The following is a 17852-nucleotide window of genomic DNA, read 5'->3' on the forward strand; positions in this document are numbered from 1 at the left end:
TTGGAGAGGCTACGCAACGGTCAAAGTGTTCCATTATTGTGTTGGGGGGTTTCTGTTTGTTGCGTTAAGTGTACCAGGAGCCCGAGGGTTCAATTTCCTCCATATGAAACGAGGAAAAAACATTCATCAATCATTGAGCAGCAGGATGCTTTGGCCCTAGGGGTTTTCCTCCGAATTTCTCTGTAGCCTCTAAAATTTTGTTGAAATCACCAATAGAAGGGGATTGTAATGGTTTTGAGAAAATCAGATCACAAATTCCAAAATTCAGTCGGGATATTGGATTGCGGGGGGGCATATAGAGATTAAACACCATGAAAGGCCAACAAGGGGTCCTCCAGGGAGACAATCAGAAAACAGTTTCCTGAAGAAATTAGATTAAAGTTTATTGAAGTACGGCCTAGTAACCACAGACCACTACTATAGCCCAATCTCCTCGTTCCTTCAACAAATCCAATTGAAGGAAACCGGAATCCAGTGTTGATTCACCCCCCCCCCAAAAAAAATCTGGATTATTCTGAGCAATGTTCTCTTTGAGGGCTCTTCTGTATCTCTTAGAGTTAGAGGCAAGGATTTAGGATCGGTATCAGATACCGTATCAGAGGGGTAATTTTAAGAGACATCACAAAAAATACGCTAAAGATATGCATGGAAATAGTCGAGAAATGTATAGATGTGCTTATGATACATATAAAATACAGTTTTGAAGCATAATACTTCTTTTTATGAAATATGTAAATATATACAGTTTGATGCAAGGATTGAGTCATTTTTACATAATCTAGTGATGCATTAAAAGAATTTAAAAAAAAAAAATCTGCAACTTTACCATTTTTTTCGTCCAAATCTGTTTCAATCTGTGATCGAACACTGAGTCCCTAAAACTTGTTGAAATGATGAAGATTAGAGTCATGTTTTATGTTAGATGATTTCCTCCATCTAATATCCAAGAGAAAAATAAGTTTGCAAGGCCTTCAATTGCTCTCAGTTTTGTATGTCACGGTTTCTGTTTGCAGATTTAAAGGAGGCGTATCTTACCTGTATTGGACCGTATTGGCTGATACATTTTTTTTGGGAAAATAAGTAGCGTATTGGTAAGTATTGTATCAATACCCACCGATACCGATACGTATCGGTCAATACGATATCTACCGATACTTAAAACCCAGGGTAGAGGACCACAAAGGTCACAACCCCGTAGCCTTTTTTTATGGACCACCTACGAGCTTATTTTGAAAATAGTAGTGGTGTACTTAATCAGTGTTTTGAAGACACTCAAGGTGAAGCTAGATTTGAAAGAATACAGTGGAAATTTCGACCCACAATTGTTTTGCCGATTGGTTAACCTCGTTGGATGATTAATTTGATTGGAATGACTTGACTGAGCTGAGGAAGTTGAAGCTAGCTCAAGCCAAGTTGATCTAACCAGCAAAGGAGTGGTGGAATACTCAAGATGGAGGTTACAAGTACATGTACAACACTTGCCACTTCAAACGAGATGCAAGAAGAGTTGAAGAACAAGTACCTCTCTTAGACTTTCCAAGCACGATTGCATGACCAGCTAGATTTTCCATGGTAAGGTAAGGGTGTTAATTGGTTCGGTTCCTAAATGGTTCCAGTCCTGAGGGTTTAAGACCAAAACGACCCATTTAATTTTTGGTTTCAAACTTGAGATCTACAATCATTTATCAAGGGTGGGATGGTTATGGTTCATAATCGGTTCAAGCATTTCAAAAAATTTTACTTAAGTATACAATGACCAAATATCCATTCCTAGTATACAAATAATTAAATATTCATTTTTAAGCATACAAATAACCAATATCCATCAACAAGCATACAATAAAAATATGAACCAAGATACTTAAAAGGAAATCCCGAAATCCAAATGACTAACACCGAATCAACATCCCAGTTTCTCCTTTTTGTTGTGACAAACCCTAACTCGTGATGCGGTCTTCCCTTCCCCGGTTCCTCCTCATAACCCAACTAAAAGTAATACATTATATATGATTATAGGCCAGTTTTAAACGGATCATGGTGGTTCCGATCCTAGCCGGTTTGAAACTGGTCTTTTAGTTCTAAAAGACCCGCTCTGTTTATTAATCTGTTGGGAAATTTAGATATAAAACCGGACTTATAACTTAATAGGTGGGTCACAGTTTTTTAGGTATTGGGATTGGACCGAGATTGATATTGGTATTGGCCAGTATCAGTATCGGTTCATTTTTTTGGGTGAATTGCAAAATTCATTACCAAAGAGAAGAAGAAAACAATAGCCCTAGAAAAAGGGGAAGAAAAAAGAATAAAAGACAACAAAAAACCCCAGCTTCAAACAGAGGAGGCAAAGGCTCGAAGAGAGATAGAAGAGATACCCCAGTAAGCAACAATGATCCTATTCCTTGGGGTATCGGTACAAATAGATGGGGCAGCCAAAGAGAGCTTGGCTTTAATTTCAAAAGAAATGGAATCACAAATCTGGGCCAAAGTCCTGGAGTTGGAAGTCCATTTCTTGATATTACGCTCCATTCAAATATGATTGATAGCCGCACAAAAAGCCAACTTGCCAACTGAGTCGCAAAGAGTAGAACCGGCAAAGGTCATATGAACCCAAATCCATTCTCTGTTGAAAGAGAGAATTCTCCTACTTCTAGGCCAGCATTTTGAGAGGATGATTTTCCAGATGGAAGCAGAGAGAGGGCAAACAAAAAAGAGATGGTCAATATCTTCCATGGCATTCCAGCAAAGACCACACAAAGGGGAGAAAGCAATTTAGAGATGACGGAGAAAGGACTGCGTTGGAAGGCGGTTAGAGAGAGCTCTCCAGGCAGTGAAGCAGTGCCTAGGGATGTGATGCTTGAACCAAAGCAAGTTCCTCCAAGGAGCTAAAGGGCCTCTAGAGCGGATAAAATCCCAAGCAGCCTTAGATGAAAATGAACTAGAAAAGCTTGGAGCCTAGATAACGGAATCTTCTCTCCCCAAGGGTCTTCTAGCGATAGAAGGCAAAACACTCCAAATGTTGGTGAGCGTAGGAGTGAGGGAGGTTGGAGGAGACCAACCTGCAGGATCTAAAATGTCAGACACCAAAGCTTGCCTTGGAAGCCCAGAGCTATAAATAGTTCTAGAGCTAACAAGCTAAGCAAGGATTCCCATAAGATGCCAATTGTCCAGCCATAGAGGAGTAGACGAACCATCACCAATACAAGAACAAATAGCTCTAATGACATAAGGGCGAGTAGCAATAATATTGCGCCAAACCCAGGAGGCATCAGAAGAGATAGGAACAGACCAAATAGAATCCGAGCGAAGCAACCCCGAGTAAATCCAATCAACCCAGATACTTCTGTTTTTGGAGGCAATCTTCCAGATTAGCTTAATAATTCCAGCCAAGTTCACCTCTTTGATTCTCCTAATCCCCAGGCCTCCTTCTTTCAAAGGAAGATAGATTGAAGCCTAACTGATTGGGAGAAGAAATCTGGAAGAGTCAGAGCCTGTCCAAAGAAAAGAGGACATGAGGGCCTCCATGGACTTGATTGTAGAACGAGGGAGACCATAAATGCCAGACCAATATATATAAGATGACTGTAAGACAGATTTGATGAGAGTCAGTCGCCCTGCATAGGAGAGGAGCTTGGCTTCAAGAGTTGAAGCCGTTTTCTGATAAGATCTAGCATAGGAGTGCAGTGATGAGCTGAAAGCCTAGCCGGAATCAGAGGCAAGCCCAGGTACTTGATAGGAAGATGGCCGATAGAGAACCCAAAAATATGAATCAAAGCCCCTTTTTCCGCTTCATATACCCTAGCAAGAAAAAGAAGAGGCTTTGTTGGGTTGATATGAAGCCCCGAAAGATCTTGAAAGAGCTGCAGACAGAACATAATAGATTTAAAGGAGCTAATTGAGGCCTTGGAGAATATCATGAGATCATTAGCGAACACCAGATGGGAGAGAGCTTGAGAGCTTTGCACTTGGGAATAGGAGAGATGAGCTGCTGGTCAGTACCTATTTGGATGAGCCTAGATAAAATCTCCATAGCCAAAGTGAAAATGTAGGGAGAGAGCGGACACCCTTGCCGAATACCCACTGACGAGGCAAAATAACCAGCTGGGCTACCATTGACTAGAATAGAGAACCTGGGAGAGGAAATGCACTGGTGAATCCAATGAATGAAGACAGGAAGGAAACCCATCTTAGTCATCACCTTGACTATAAAGTCCCATCTCAGAGAATCAAAAGCCTTGTGAATATCAATCTTCATGAGAGCAGCAGGGGAGTGATTTTTCCTTTCAAAGCCTTAAACAATCTCACTGCAAAGGAGAATATTGTCCGAAATATTTCTACCCAGAATGAAAGCAGATTGGTTCTCACTAACAAGAATGTCCACAATAACCTTGAGTCTGAAGGCAAGGATCTTGGTAATGAATTTGTATAAAAGATTGCAGAGCGCAATAGGCCTAAAATCCGCCATCACTGAAATACCTTCCTTCTTTGGAATGAGACAAATAAAAGTATGGTTGATCCCTTTAATCTGACTGGGATTAAGGAAGAAACTCCTGATAACTTTTATAGGATCCTCCTTGAAAATATCCTAGGAAGCTAAGAAGAAGCCCATACTGAAACCATCAGGACCAGGAGCCCCATTCACCTTGAGAGACCGAATAGCAGCAACAATTTCATCTTCATTTGGGTTAGACTGGAGAGAAGAAATGAGCTTACTGGGGATAACTTTATTGAGCAAGTCGTTTGGGATGGGACCCGAATCAGCCATAGGACCATTGAAAAGATATTTGAAATAGTTCACAGCTATATCTTTAATATCCTTAACTTTGGTGACAGGAGAACCATCAGGGGCCATGAGCTGCAAAATGGAATTAATATTTGACCTCAATTTTAAAGAACGATGAAAAAAGGTAGTGTTGGAATCACCCAATTCCAGCCACTTGATCCTCGATTTCTGCTTAAGAAAACTCTCCTCTTGACAAAGCAAAAAAGACAGCTCTAAAGAAACCACTTTCTAATCTTCGGCAAGAGACTCATTGAGGTTATCAGACTGGAGCTGCAACTGAATAGAGGCAAGCTTCTCCTTGCAATCTAATACATTCTGAGAAATATTCCCAAAGATGTTATAATTCCACACTTTGAGAGCAGCCTTCACATTACGGAGCTTCCTGGCAAAAGCAATAAGGGGGGAAGAGAAGGCTTACATAAGCAAATTCCAAGCTTCCATGACTGTAGTTAGGAAAGAAGGATGAGATGCCCACATATCAAAATATTTGAAGGGTTTGGGGCCAAACGATGTTAGAGGCTGAATGTATAAGGATATGGGGCAGTGGTCAGAGATACCTGGGGGATCAAAAACTGCATGAGAGGCTGGGAATGAAGAGAGCCAGCTTCATTAACAATAACACGATCAAGCTTGCAAGCAATGCGAGCACTACCTGACCTTTTGTTGTTACAAGAGAAAGCTGGGCCAGTCCAACGAAGATCATTCACTCCAATATCCTCAAGACAATCATTAAAGGAGTTGACAGAATCCATATCCAGATGATCACCACCTGCTTTTCATGGCCAAATCTGATAATATTAAAGTCACCTCCCAAACCCCAAGGGAGCGAGCCACACTGATCAGCAATAGAGCTCAAGTCAGTCCATAGAGAGAGCCTCTCGGTAGGGACATTGGATCCATAAATAACAGTGAAGTAGAAACAAAATTGGCCAGGGCAATCAGCAAAACAGAGACGCATGAATTGGGCAGAGGAGCTGAGGAGAGAAATATTGATTTTGGAGGGATCCCAAAGGACCCAAATTCTGCCGTTAGGATGATGGGAGTAGTTAGCCAAAAGAGACCAACCAAGGGCAATAGAATTCAAAATTCTAGAGGCATTAGACTCTTTGATACGAGTCTCTAAGAGGCAACAAAAATTGGAACGAAGAAGTCGAATCTGGGATCGAACTGCAGCGTGCATTGAAGGGGAATTGAGACCCCGAGTGTTCTAAAGGACACCAAGATTCATTTAGACAAAGGGAGGGAGGTGGCAGCAAAGACCCATGGAGCCTGGTGGTGAAAGCATGAGATTGGGAAGAGCTACGGTGCCTTCAGAGATAAGAGAGAGAGGGGGAGGAGCACCTTGGAGGGAGTTTTGGATGTTTTGAAACCAGAGGGCCAGCCGAGGATTGGCGGTTGGGTTAAGAAGAAGAAACAGGACCCGAATAAGCAAGGGGTATCGGGTAAGGGGAATAGACCCGAGATCCTAAAGTGATCGATCCAGGGTCTAGAATTAGCTCACGTGAAGGGGTAGAAGGAGAGAGAGTTGAAGAGAGAGTGGGGGCCACAAGGGCATAGGTGGAAGGAAGAGAGGGAGCCAGATTGGGAAAAGGGGGGTCCACTGGGGTAGGGCCCACGGAGAGAGAAGAGTTAAAGCGTGAAAGATTTTGGAGAGGGGAACCAGTTCGCAGGAGGGAATACTAGACGGATGAAACGACAGGCAACCTCGGAGGAGGCCAGACAATCTCCTATGATATTCGCTGACGATCGAAGCTCAACAGGTCTTGTGTCAAGGGAACTAGAGGGAGAAGCCATTTTGGAGCGATAGCGTCTTGGAGTAGGAGCAGGTAGAACCTTGGTACCAACAACAGGGTCTGTCACTTTGTCAGAAGCCAGGGCTGAGAACTTGTTCCGGCCAACGGGTAAAGACGGAGGGTCCAAGGAGTGTTTCGTTGAGGTAGCTAGAACTCCGACATCTCTCCGATGGTGGTTTCCCTGATTGCGCCTGCGCCTGAGTCTCGACCTACCACGATCTGGAGAACATCAGAAGAGGCTGCAGAGGAGTTGAGAGCAGCTAGAATAGAAGCATTTGTTCCTTGAATGGCGGAATCAACGGCGGGGTTTGCCAAGTTGGGACTAGTATCAGTAGCAGCTATAGGGCGGCAAAGGCTGGACTCATGGCCAAACGTCTTGCACACAAGGCAGTAGGTAGGTTTCCAATCGTAATGGACCTGCTCGAAGGAGTAATCTTGGCCTTCTTTAACGGTGATGAAAGCAAGCAGAGGATCAGTTGCTGAGACCCTCGACGCATATATGAGCGAAAGCCAGACGATTTTTCTTTATCGTTCTAACATCTGAGAAAAGTGGCTTACCCACAACAGATCCCACAGAGCTCAAACCATCTGTACACCGATAATGGAGAGGAAGGCCCGGTAGCGAAATCCACAACGGGATCGAGGTTGGATCGACTTTCCTGAGCTAGAGCTGACGATGCCATTGCCAGAGAAAAATGGGTTTCTTCCCAACTTGCCATGGACCTCCTTCAAGGACACGATTCTTGTCTAGGTCCTCAGAGAACTTTAAAATGAAGAAACCATTGTCTAGAGGAAAATTTTCAAAATTCCCTCTAACTCTCCATTGCTTAGAGAGGGAAAGCTTGACGATAGGAAAGGGGGGGGAGGCGAGAACCAAGGAAATGCCCAACCAAGCAATTCTCCCAAAATTTAGTAGCTTCAGATTCCAAAAAACCAGCAGGGCGAAGGGCCACTTTTTCAGATTCAACGATGGAGGGAGTAAACCTTTTGGATACTCAACTTATGTCTGATTTCAACGATTGCATTGAAGACCGGGGCCTTAATGATCTCAGGTGGACAGGTCTACCCTTCTCCTGGAATAACAAAAGGGCTGGATCTTCTAGAATTGACTGTAAATTGGATCGAGTGTTAGTGAATGAAACCTGGCTGTCCTCTTTCCCTTCCTCCTTTGCCAACTTTGAAACTCCTGATATTTCTGACCACAGCCCCATAACCTTATCCATTCAACCCTATAACTCCTTTGGTCCTAAACCTTTTAAATATTTTGACATGTGGGCCTCCCACCCCTCTTTGCTGTCCACTGTGAAGGATGCTTGGGACAAGCCTGTCCAAGCTTTTTCCTCCCCCCTCCTAGCTTTGGCTAGGAAGCTCAGGAATGTGAAATCAGCCCTCAAAATTTGGAATAACAGCACCTTTGGAAATGCCTCCCACAATGTGCAGGACTGTAAGGACAAGCTTGCTAACATCCAGCTGCAACTTCAAAGAGACAATCTCAATACCCTGCTGGCTGCCGAGGAAAAAGCTGTTGCCCTTGATCTAGCAAACCTCCTCAATCAAGAAGAAAATTTCCTGAAACAAAAGTCCAGGATAAAGTGGCTTGACTTGGGAGACTCTAACTCAGCCTACTTTCATCGCTCCTTGAAGGCCAGAACCAACTACAACTCCATTCTTCAGTTGGATGCTCCTGATGGCTCTCTAGTTACAAATGTGAAAGACATCAAAGATATGGCAGTGAACTACTTCATGAACTTATTTTCAAGTCCTTTGGATGAGGCTGACCAAATCCCTGAAAATGTGCTCAACAAGTTTATTCCTGATGACCTCATTCAGTCTTTTCGTGTGATCCCCAATGAGGACGAAATCATGGCTGCTATTCATTCCATAAAGCTGAATCGGGCACCTGGGCCGGATGGTTTCAGCATGGGGTTCTTCCTCGCAGCTTGGGATATCATAAATGATGACCTCATCAAAGCGATTAGAAGCTTCTTCTTCAACCCCAGCCAGATCTCTGAGGTGAATCACACTTTTCTCTGCCTCATTCCGAAGAAGGAGGGAGCCTACGTGATGACAGATTTCAGGCCCATAGCCCTTTGCAATCTAATATACAAATTCATAGCTAAGATACTAGCTTTCAGGCTCAAGACTGTGGTAGATCTCCTTGTCAGTCAGAATCAGTCCGCTTTCATACCGGGCCGAAGTATTTCTGACAATATTCTCCTTTGTAATGAGATTGTCCGAGGCTTTGAAAGGAAAAATCACTCTCCTGCTGCTCTTATGAAAATTGACATTCATAAAGCTTTTGATTCCCTGAGATGGGATTTTATTGCAAAAGTCTTTATCAAGATGAGGTTCCCTATAGTCTTCATACATTGGATCCACTGCTGCATTTCAACCCCGAGGTTCTCTGTGCTAGTTAATGGTAGCCCAGCTGGCTACTTTGCCTCTACTGTTGGTGTGCGTCAAGGCTGCCCCCTATCTCCTTACCTCTTCACTTTAGCTTTGGAAGTTCTATCCAGGGAAATCCAATTATGCACTGATCAGCAGCTTATCTCCCCTATCCCCAAGTGCAAAGCTCTTAGGCTTACACACCTGGCGTTTGCTGATGATCTCATGATCTTCTCCAAGGCTTCCATAAACTCTTTTGAGTCTATCATGTACTGTCTGCAGCACTTTCAAGCCTTATCGGGGCTCCAAATTAACCCCCTTAAATCTCTCCTCTTCCTTGCCGGTGTGCCTGATGAGTTAAAAGGTACTTTGAAGAATTTTTGTGGCTTCAATATTGGTCAGCTTCCTGTGAGATATCTCGGCCTTCCTTTGATCCCAGCAAGATTATCAGCTCACCACTGCACTCCTATGCTAGATCTTATCAGGAAATGGCTTCAACTTTGGAAAGACAAACTTCTCTATTATGCAGGTCGTCTGGTGCTTGTCAAGTCTGTGCTCCTAGCCTCCTACATTTACTGGTCAGGTATCTACGGGCTGCCTAGTACAATCATCAAGTCTATGGAATCTCTCATGTCTTCTTTCCTTTAGAAAGGCTCCGATGCTACTAGATTCCTTCGGCCCCTTAGTTGGGACTCCGTGTGTCGTCCTTTTGCGGAAGGAGGTTTGGGTATCAGAAGGACAAAGGATGTGAACTCAGCTGGTATTATCAAACTGTTGTGGAAGGTTGTGTCTAAGGCTAAAAGTATTTGGGTGGACTGGATATATTCGGGCCCTCTTCGTTCGGACTCTATTTGGACTGCCTGTTTACCTCCGGATGCTTCTTGGACCTGGCGCAAAATTATGGATACCCGTTCCTTGGTTCTTCACTCTATTCAATCTCACATTGGCAATGGAAACTCCACTTTGTTCTGGTTAGATCACTGGCATCCTTTGGGAGTCCTGGCCCACCAGCTCAGCCCTAGACTTATATACGGTTCTGGGCTTCCTAGACTTACTTTGGTGGCTGATATCCTTAATGCTGATGGTTGGGACCTGCCCGATCCCCCTTCTCCAGCTTTATCCCCTATCTGGAACCTGCTGCCTACTATTTCTAGAAGACCCTACACAAGGGAGGATTGTGTCTCTTGGCTGCCTAGCTCTTTGGGGAAGTTCAACACCAAATCAGCTTGGGATCTCGTTAGAACTCGCTTCCCGCTTGTTCCTTGGAGGAAACTAGTTTGGTTCAAGCATTACATTCCTAGACACAGCTTCACAGTCTGGCGAGTCTTCTCCAACTGCCTCCCTACCCAAGCCTTCCTCAGACACCAGCACATGTTGATCTCTCCCAATTGTGGTCTATGTTGGAATGGGACTGAAGACATAAATCATCTCTTTTTTGATTGCCCCTTCTCTGGCTCCATCTGGAAAGGGATTCTCTCCAAATGTTGCCCAAGAAACAGGAGGATTCTTCCTTTTGATCGCGAATGGATTTGGGTTGACATGACCTTTGGGGGCTCTACTCTTTGTGATGCGATAGGGAAGATGGCTTTCTCGGCTACCATCAACCACATTTGGATGGAACGCAATCTTCAGAAATGGACCACCAAATCTAGATCAGCTTACCAGATTTGGGAGTCCATTTCTTTTGAAATCAGTTCTAAGCTTAGTTTGGTTGCTCCATCTCCCTGTATTGACACCCCAAGGAACAGACGAATTGTTGTATCCTAGGGTCTATCTTCTATCTCCCTTGTCCCAGTAGGCTCCCTTGTTTGAGCCCCTGCTCCTAGTTCTTGTTCTATTCCCTCCTATTTGAGGGCTTTTCCCTTTTAGCAATGAAATTTTTATTCACCCAAAAAAAAAAAAAAAAAAAAGTGAAGAGGAAGACCTTCAATAGAAGGAATGGAGTTAGAGCCAAGCATGGAGCTCCACAGAGGAGTTTCAACTAGAGATGAAGGATGACTGAACAAGGGAGAGTCAGCTAGAGAAGAGGCAGAAGCACGAGGAGTGGTAGACATCCCACCAGTAAAGGCGGAGGAAGGAGAAGAATAGAGGATAGAGCTTCAAATCAGCCTAGATGGCCGGAAATCAGGTAGCGGAACAAAGCTCAGGTAGAAGCTTCATCCTATAAAGTGTTTTCTCCTGTAGTTAACTTAATATTTTAAGAAACAAAAAATTTGCAGAGGGAACAAATGATGCCATTGAAATTCAGTATCGGTTCGTACTGTCCATATCGAATGGTTTTGCCATCAAAGATACCGATATTTTCTGTATTTTAACAATTTTACCCTCCGTCCATAGCTTACCACCGATCCAGTATTGGCCAGGTATCGGTATTGGTGGCCGTTGCTAGATCGGTTTCGGTGTCGGCCAATTCATACCGATACCTATAACCCCCTGGTGGGTCCATAGTTGTCATGGCGTCGCCATGGCGTCCTGGCGTTGGGAGAGGTGGCATATCGAGCTACGCCATGGTGGATGTAAATATATCGTTCGATATGGCTTCCATGGCGTCGCCATGGACGCCATACCACGATATGTTGGCATATCGGTCGATATTTGTACATATAAAAGTTAGATTAAAATTTTTTATTTTTAACCATTTAATAGCTTAGATGCTTTGCTCCAAATCACACACACTAAAGAAAGACTATTGCTATCAAGCTTTAGTAAACAGGTTAGCCTATCATTTGATTTTTACTATTGCTTTCAATTATTTGATAGGTTAATCTATATTTTCAAATTTTCATACTTTCATATACACTAATGGATATTAGTTACACTTTCATGAATTAAACCATAGTGGCATAGTATATTAGTAGTAGTGTAGTACACTTTCATGTTGATTTTTGATGTTATAGGACATATATTATAGCATACTAAATGACATTAAAAATAAAGAAAATAAAAAATTAAACATGGTCGACATGCTGCCATGGCGGGCGACATGTCGATATATCGACATGACACCCTTCCACCGGCTTGGATCGCCATGACGTCATGACAACTATGGGTGGGTCTGACAATTACCCCAACCCAAATCTCTCTCCAAACCAGAAACCCAAAACCCCCAACTTAATTTGTTATTCTATCTAGTCTTTTTTAGAATTACCCCTCTATTTTACTTTTATTCTTGTTTATTCTTTTTCACACTTTACTTGTAAGTTTACCCTACATCCATACGGTACATCTCTATTGTGTTTCCTATTAGGAAGTTCTACCTATTTACTGTTTTGCCATTATCGTTTGCATGTTCTCTTGTTTATCTTAATCATGGTAACCAATAGTGAAATTTTCCAACAGCTCAATTCCTATAAGGGTGAAACCGATGCAAAAATTGATACTCTTGCAGCTGCTGTTAGTTCCATTTAGACAATGATGGAATCTATGCAAGCTTCTATTGACTTACTGGTGGCTTTAGATAAAGGAAAGAGTCCCATGCTATCTTGGGATTCTAACCAACTTCGTCCCACGAGACCTGTCTCATGATACTCCACCACCACATCATAGACCACCATTGCTACCACCAACACCACCTTATAGAGTTGGTCAATATGATGATTATGGAGCTAAAAGAGGAGCAAAGCTGGACTCCACGATTTTTATGGGGATAATAATCTAGTATAGTACCTTGATTCAATTCATAGTTTGGAGATGAAAATCTTATTTGCAAAGGCTAAACTAAAAGGCATAACTTGTGTCTGGTGGATCAAGCAACAATAATAGAATCGAACCCGAGACATTGGGTTAGTCACTACTTAGGCTAAGATGGGTGAAGCCATGAACTGGAAATTCTTGCCTACAGAGTACCGACTATAAAGCAGCGCATGCACCTCAGATTTGCACAGTTGGAATAGGAAAACCTAACAGTTGAGGAATTTGTTGTTAGATTCTATTATTAAGCTACTCAATCTGATTTTGAGTGGGATGAAGAAGTATTGGTGGCACAGTTCCGTAATGGTTTATACCCTTCGGTTAGTGCTACACTCGCATCCAGTCGACTGCCTACAATGGAAGATGTTGTATAGGTTGCATATCAAATAGAAGAAAGTTTGAAGCGACCTAACAATTAAAGGAATTTTCCAGACACTTTTCGTAGGGGTAATAGTTACAGTCAGCAACAGTCTTCCCCGAAGGAAAAGTCATTCAACAACCACAGGTTACTGGTTCATCTATGGCATCTTCATGGTCTAACCGGTCATATTCTCCACCTTGTCATGATTTTGACATGGTATCTTCATGCCCTAGCCGACCATATTCTCCACCTAGACGTGGTTCCGATAGACCTCTTGTGATGCCAAAGGCTGCCTATCAGTGTTATACATGCAAAGGATATGGACATTTAAGTGCTCAGTGTCCCAATCACTTGGTAGCATATGTTCTGATAAATTCTCTTTTATACCTTTTGTTGTTGAAGAATACCTCAGTTTTGAGACAGTTGATATAGTGGTAGAGTGTAGGGGTGCAAGTTTGACCACATCGGCCTGAACTCACCCTAGCCCGTCCTGACCTCGAACAGGGTTTAGGCTGAGATATTTGGCCCTGAGGCCGGGTCAGGGCTGGAAATTTCTGGCCTTGAGTCAGGGTCGGGTCTGGCCAAGGTTGAGGCCTCAGGCTAAGCCTGGCCCGATCCTACCCGACCTTATTAAGTTATACTATAAAATATTAATTGATATAATATGTATATTATAAACTTTAAACGTCACCCCCATTTTGTTATTTAATATACTATATTTGAAGATAATAAGTGATATAATACATTTTATTATAATGTTATTTTACGTAAAATTGATAATTTTCTCCCCGGCCCATTCCAGCCCATACATTTCCTTCCCCCTCCCCATGATCAGGGCCAATCAGGGTCAGCCCGGCCCTGAGGGCGGGTCAGGGTTGGATTTTTTAGACGCTGAGTTAGGGTCGGGTCGGGTCATGCCTAGGCCCAGCTAAGGGGACTTAGGATTAGGCTAGGGTTATATAAAGCCCCGCCCAACCCGACCCTATTGTAGCCCTAGCAGAGCGTGAATCAAGTGAAGTCAACGGCAATGACAGTGATGTGGAATGATATTGTCATGTTCTTCATCCTGTATTGACCACTCACAAGGTCACTGAGGATGAATATTGGCACCGTAGCAATATGTTTCAGACCCATGTAAAGTGCAATGACCAATTATGTAGTCTGGTGATCGATGGAGGTTGTTGCACTAATGTCATCTCTAAAGATGTTGTTCGTAAGCTGGTATTGCAGACAGAGTTACATCCAACTACCTACAAAGTTGCATGGATAAACAACACTAATATCAAGGTTAAAGATAAATGTTTACTCACCTACTCTATTGGTGGATTCATGAATACAGTACAGTGTGACGTTCTCCCTTTGAAAGTCTTAGATTCTTCTTGGTCGACCAAGGTTGTTTGATAAGAAGGCACAACATTGTAGGTATGCGAATACCTACTCTTTCAAGCACGACAACAAAATCATGAAGTTTCTTCCCCTAAGGATCTTCTTGACATTAAACTCATGAAACTAGTGGGATCATTTATCCTCCAACATGTTACCTCAAATAACCTCCTTGGTCCGTTTCCAAACTCGACAGAGTCGAGTTCTTTCAGAGAAGGAGAATTGATGTAGTATCACTTGACTGGTTGGACCAACATGATAGGCTTTGGAGACCCAAACCCAGACATAACCAGTCCAACCCGGGTTTTTGGTCCACTAAAGGTGGGAAGTAGTATATTTGTTTATTTAACTCTCTTATTTGTTAGAATTGCATACATAGGATAACTTTATAGCAGAGAATATGGAGCAGTTTGAATATCTTATTTCACGGACGGGAATCAAAGAGAATGATGTCCTGGTTCTTTCTTGATTTAAACTGGAGTTATGATACGAGATTAGAAAGGAGATTTATGTATTTGATGTTTATGATTTGCAGGACTCTTTCCAAAATGCGTTATAAGTAGGAGAATGACTAAAGCCCCCTGTTAGGCAAGTTAGCTTTCAAGACAGGGAGTACAATAGAGCACCCCCAGTTGGTGTTGTTATGGATAACCCCACTGGTTGACCTTCTGGTACTTCTGCAGCTGCGGATAAAAAGGGTAAAGCAACTATGGCTAGTGGTAACAACACAAAGTGCTTCCATTGCAACAAGTTTGGGTATTATTGCTAAATTCTGTCCTAGGACATCAGAAGGTAACCCTATAGTCGCTGCAATAGAATTAAATTCCGCAACGGAGTTTTGCGACCCTCTTCTACTTGATGGTGATGATTATGCTCCATGAGATGGAGAAAAACCTGAGGATTAATGTTATATACTTGATTCCATTGGTTGAAACCGACGAGGACTGATGAAGAAACCAAAGAGCTTGGTACTACAATTGAGGTAAAGACCACAGATGAAGAAGTTGAAGATTCAATTGTAGGGAACTTGATAGAAATATCATTCATATTTGATGCTGATCAAAAAGTTGAGCACATCAAGTTTGTGAACCACCTCGGTTCTTCGAAGAGAGCTCCACGACTTGAAGATTACATTCCTAACATCAGTGAGCTGTTAGAGTTTTGATATGAGCTGAAGCTGGATATGTACATCATGTGAAGTTGATTCCTTGACTTTACAAAATTCCAGGTCGAATTTCTTCAAGCTGGGGAGAGTTGATTCAGATTACTGGCATGAAGACCAGGGCCTATTCTAGTCCTATGGTTCATGGTTTGAACCACTTTCTGGTTTAATTGAACATGGGCTCAAGTTTTGGTTCATATCTGGCTCACCCAGCTCTTTTGAGCTTAAATGGGCTTAATGTCAATGCCCCAACGGATTATAAGGGCTTTGAGCACTTTACTTTTGGGTTATATATTGTAATATAAGGGCTTAAAGCTTAAAGGAAATTTCTGTTGGACCGTTGTCTGACTTGCTATGATGTACGGGGCGGAATGTTGGGCAGTTAAGAAGTGCCATATAACGGAACTTTATGTTGCAGAGGTGAGGATGTTAAGATTTATGTGCGCTAAAACTAGGAAGGATAAAGTGAGGAACGAAGGTATTAGAGCTGATGTGGGAGTCGTCTTGATCAGCAACAAGCTCCGAGAATGTCGTCTGAGGTGGTTTGGGCATGTGCAATGGAGGCCTGAGGATGCCCCAGTAAGGAGGAGTGATCTAATTTCGATTGAAGGAGCTAAAAGAGCTAGAGGTAGGCCTAAAATGACCATAGGTGAGGTTGTGAAGAATGACATGCATAGTTTGGGTCTTGTGCCAAGTATGACCTCAGATAGAGCCTATTGGTGGGCAAGGATCCACATTGTCGACACCATGTAGCAAAGATTTTCCTATTTTCCTGGGCTATCCTCTTTTCTCTTACTTTCATCTTTCCTTTTTCATTTTTCACTTTTCTCATCTCATTTCTTCATTTTTATTTTTCGTTCCTTCTACTTTCCTTTTGCTTTGTGTGGATCTCTATTTTCCCCACTTCGTTTTGAAAGGATCCGTGTAGCCGACCCCATTTAATTAGGAAAAGGCTGAGTTGTTGTATTCTGGGTAACATCTAGGTACAGATTGGGGTCTAGTTTTTAATTTCTAGTACTCCCTATTTTCTGTTTTGCTTTAATTTACAACAGCATTATATAAACATGTAAGGGTCTCATAGCCAAGAACAAATTATGAGTGAATGAAGATGGCTTTGTGGTGATTCAGTTCCAGCCCTGTTGTAGTGATTCAACAGGTTATTTCGCGGTTATTCCAAGGTCACAGCCTCTTTTCCTTTCCTCCATTCGATTAGGTCACATTTCTGTTTTTATGCCTGTGTATATCAATTTTCCAGTTCTGTTTTGTTCTTCTAAGATGCTACTGTTGAGTTTCTTCTCAGTTTTCTCATCAGATTTCCAGTGCTAGTTTAGTAGTCAATTCTGTCCACCTACTTCTGAGTTCTGTTACAACACTACTCCTCTTGGTAACTATTTCTGCAAGTTTCTAATTTCTGAACTAACTTGTTATTTCTGTCCATATTAGTTTCTTATTCTAATCCATGTTTGCTGAGTTATTTTTTGTGTCTACTAGGCCACTCGACCAAGGTTTGAACCTGATTTGATCAAGTTTGTTCCTTTTTTCTTTTTTTTTTGCAATTTGTTCTATTGTTTCCTACCTACATGGTTCTAATTCCTAATCCTTTGGTGATTGAATATTTATTAATAACCTATCTAGAATGCTACCATATCTGGTAAATATATTTTTGGATGTAAATTTATATTACTTTTGAAGGAATTTGATTGCAAGGGAACATGAATTTTAATAACCAAATTAGTATGTTTTGGAATTAGTTATACCATCATGTGAAGTAATGATTTAAAAATTTTCCACTTTTGTAATGATTTCAAAAAGAGCGAGGGGCAGGTCTAAATTGACCATCGGAGAAGTTGTGAAGGACACGTATAGTCTAGGTCTTGTACCAGGTATGACCTCAGATAGAGCCTATTGGAGGGTAAGGATCCATATAGCAGACCCTATTTAGCTGAGATTCTCCCAACTTGCTGGGCTGTGCCTTTTTCCTCCTACTTTTATCTCTCATTTTTCTTTGGTTTTTTCATCATTCATCTGGCATTCCAAATTTTTCACTTCTTATCTCATTTCCATTCCCCTCTTTTTCTATCTCGTCATTATCTTATTTTGTATAATCCTCAGTTTTACCTACTTTCTTTGTTTGGATTCATGTAGCTGACCCCATTAAGTTGGGACAAGGCTGAGCTTCTTGTTGTTGTTGTTGTAATGATTTATGTTATAATACCAGCTACTGAACAACCAGATTGAAGAGAGGAGCAGAGAAGAAAGAAGGAGAAAGAGGAGGAGAAGATGAAGAGAGTGCAAATC

The sequence above is a fragment of the Telopea speciosissima genome, chromosome 7 (assembly GCF_018873765.1).
Source record: "Telopea speciosissima isolate NSW1024214 ecotype Mountain lineage chromosome 7, Tspe_v1, whole genome shotgun sequence".
NCBI lineage: Eukaryota > Viridiplantae > Streptophyta > Magnoliopsida > Proteales > Proteaceae > Telopea > Telopea speciosissima.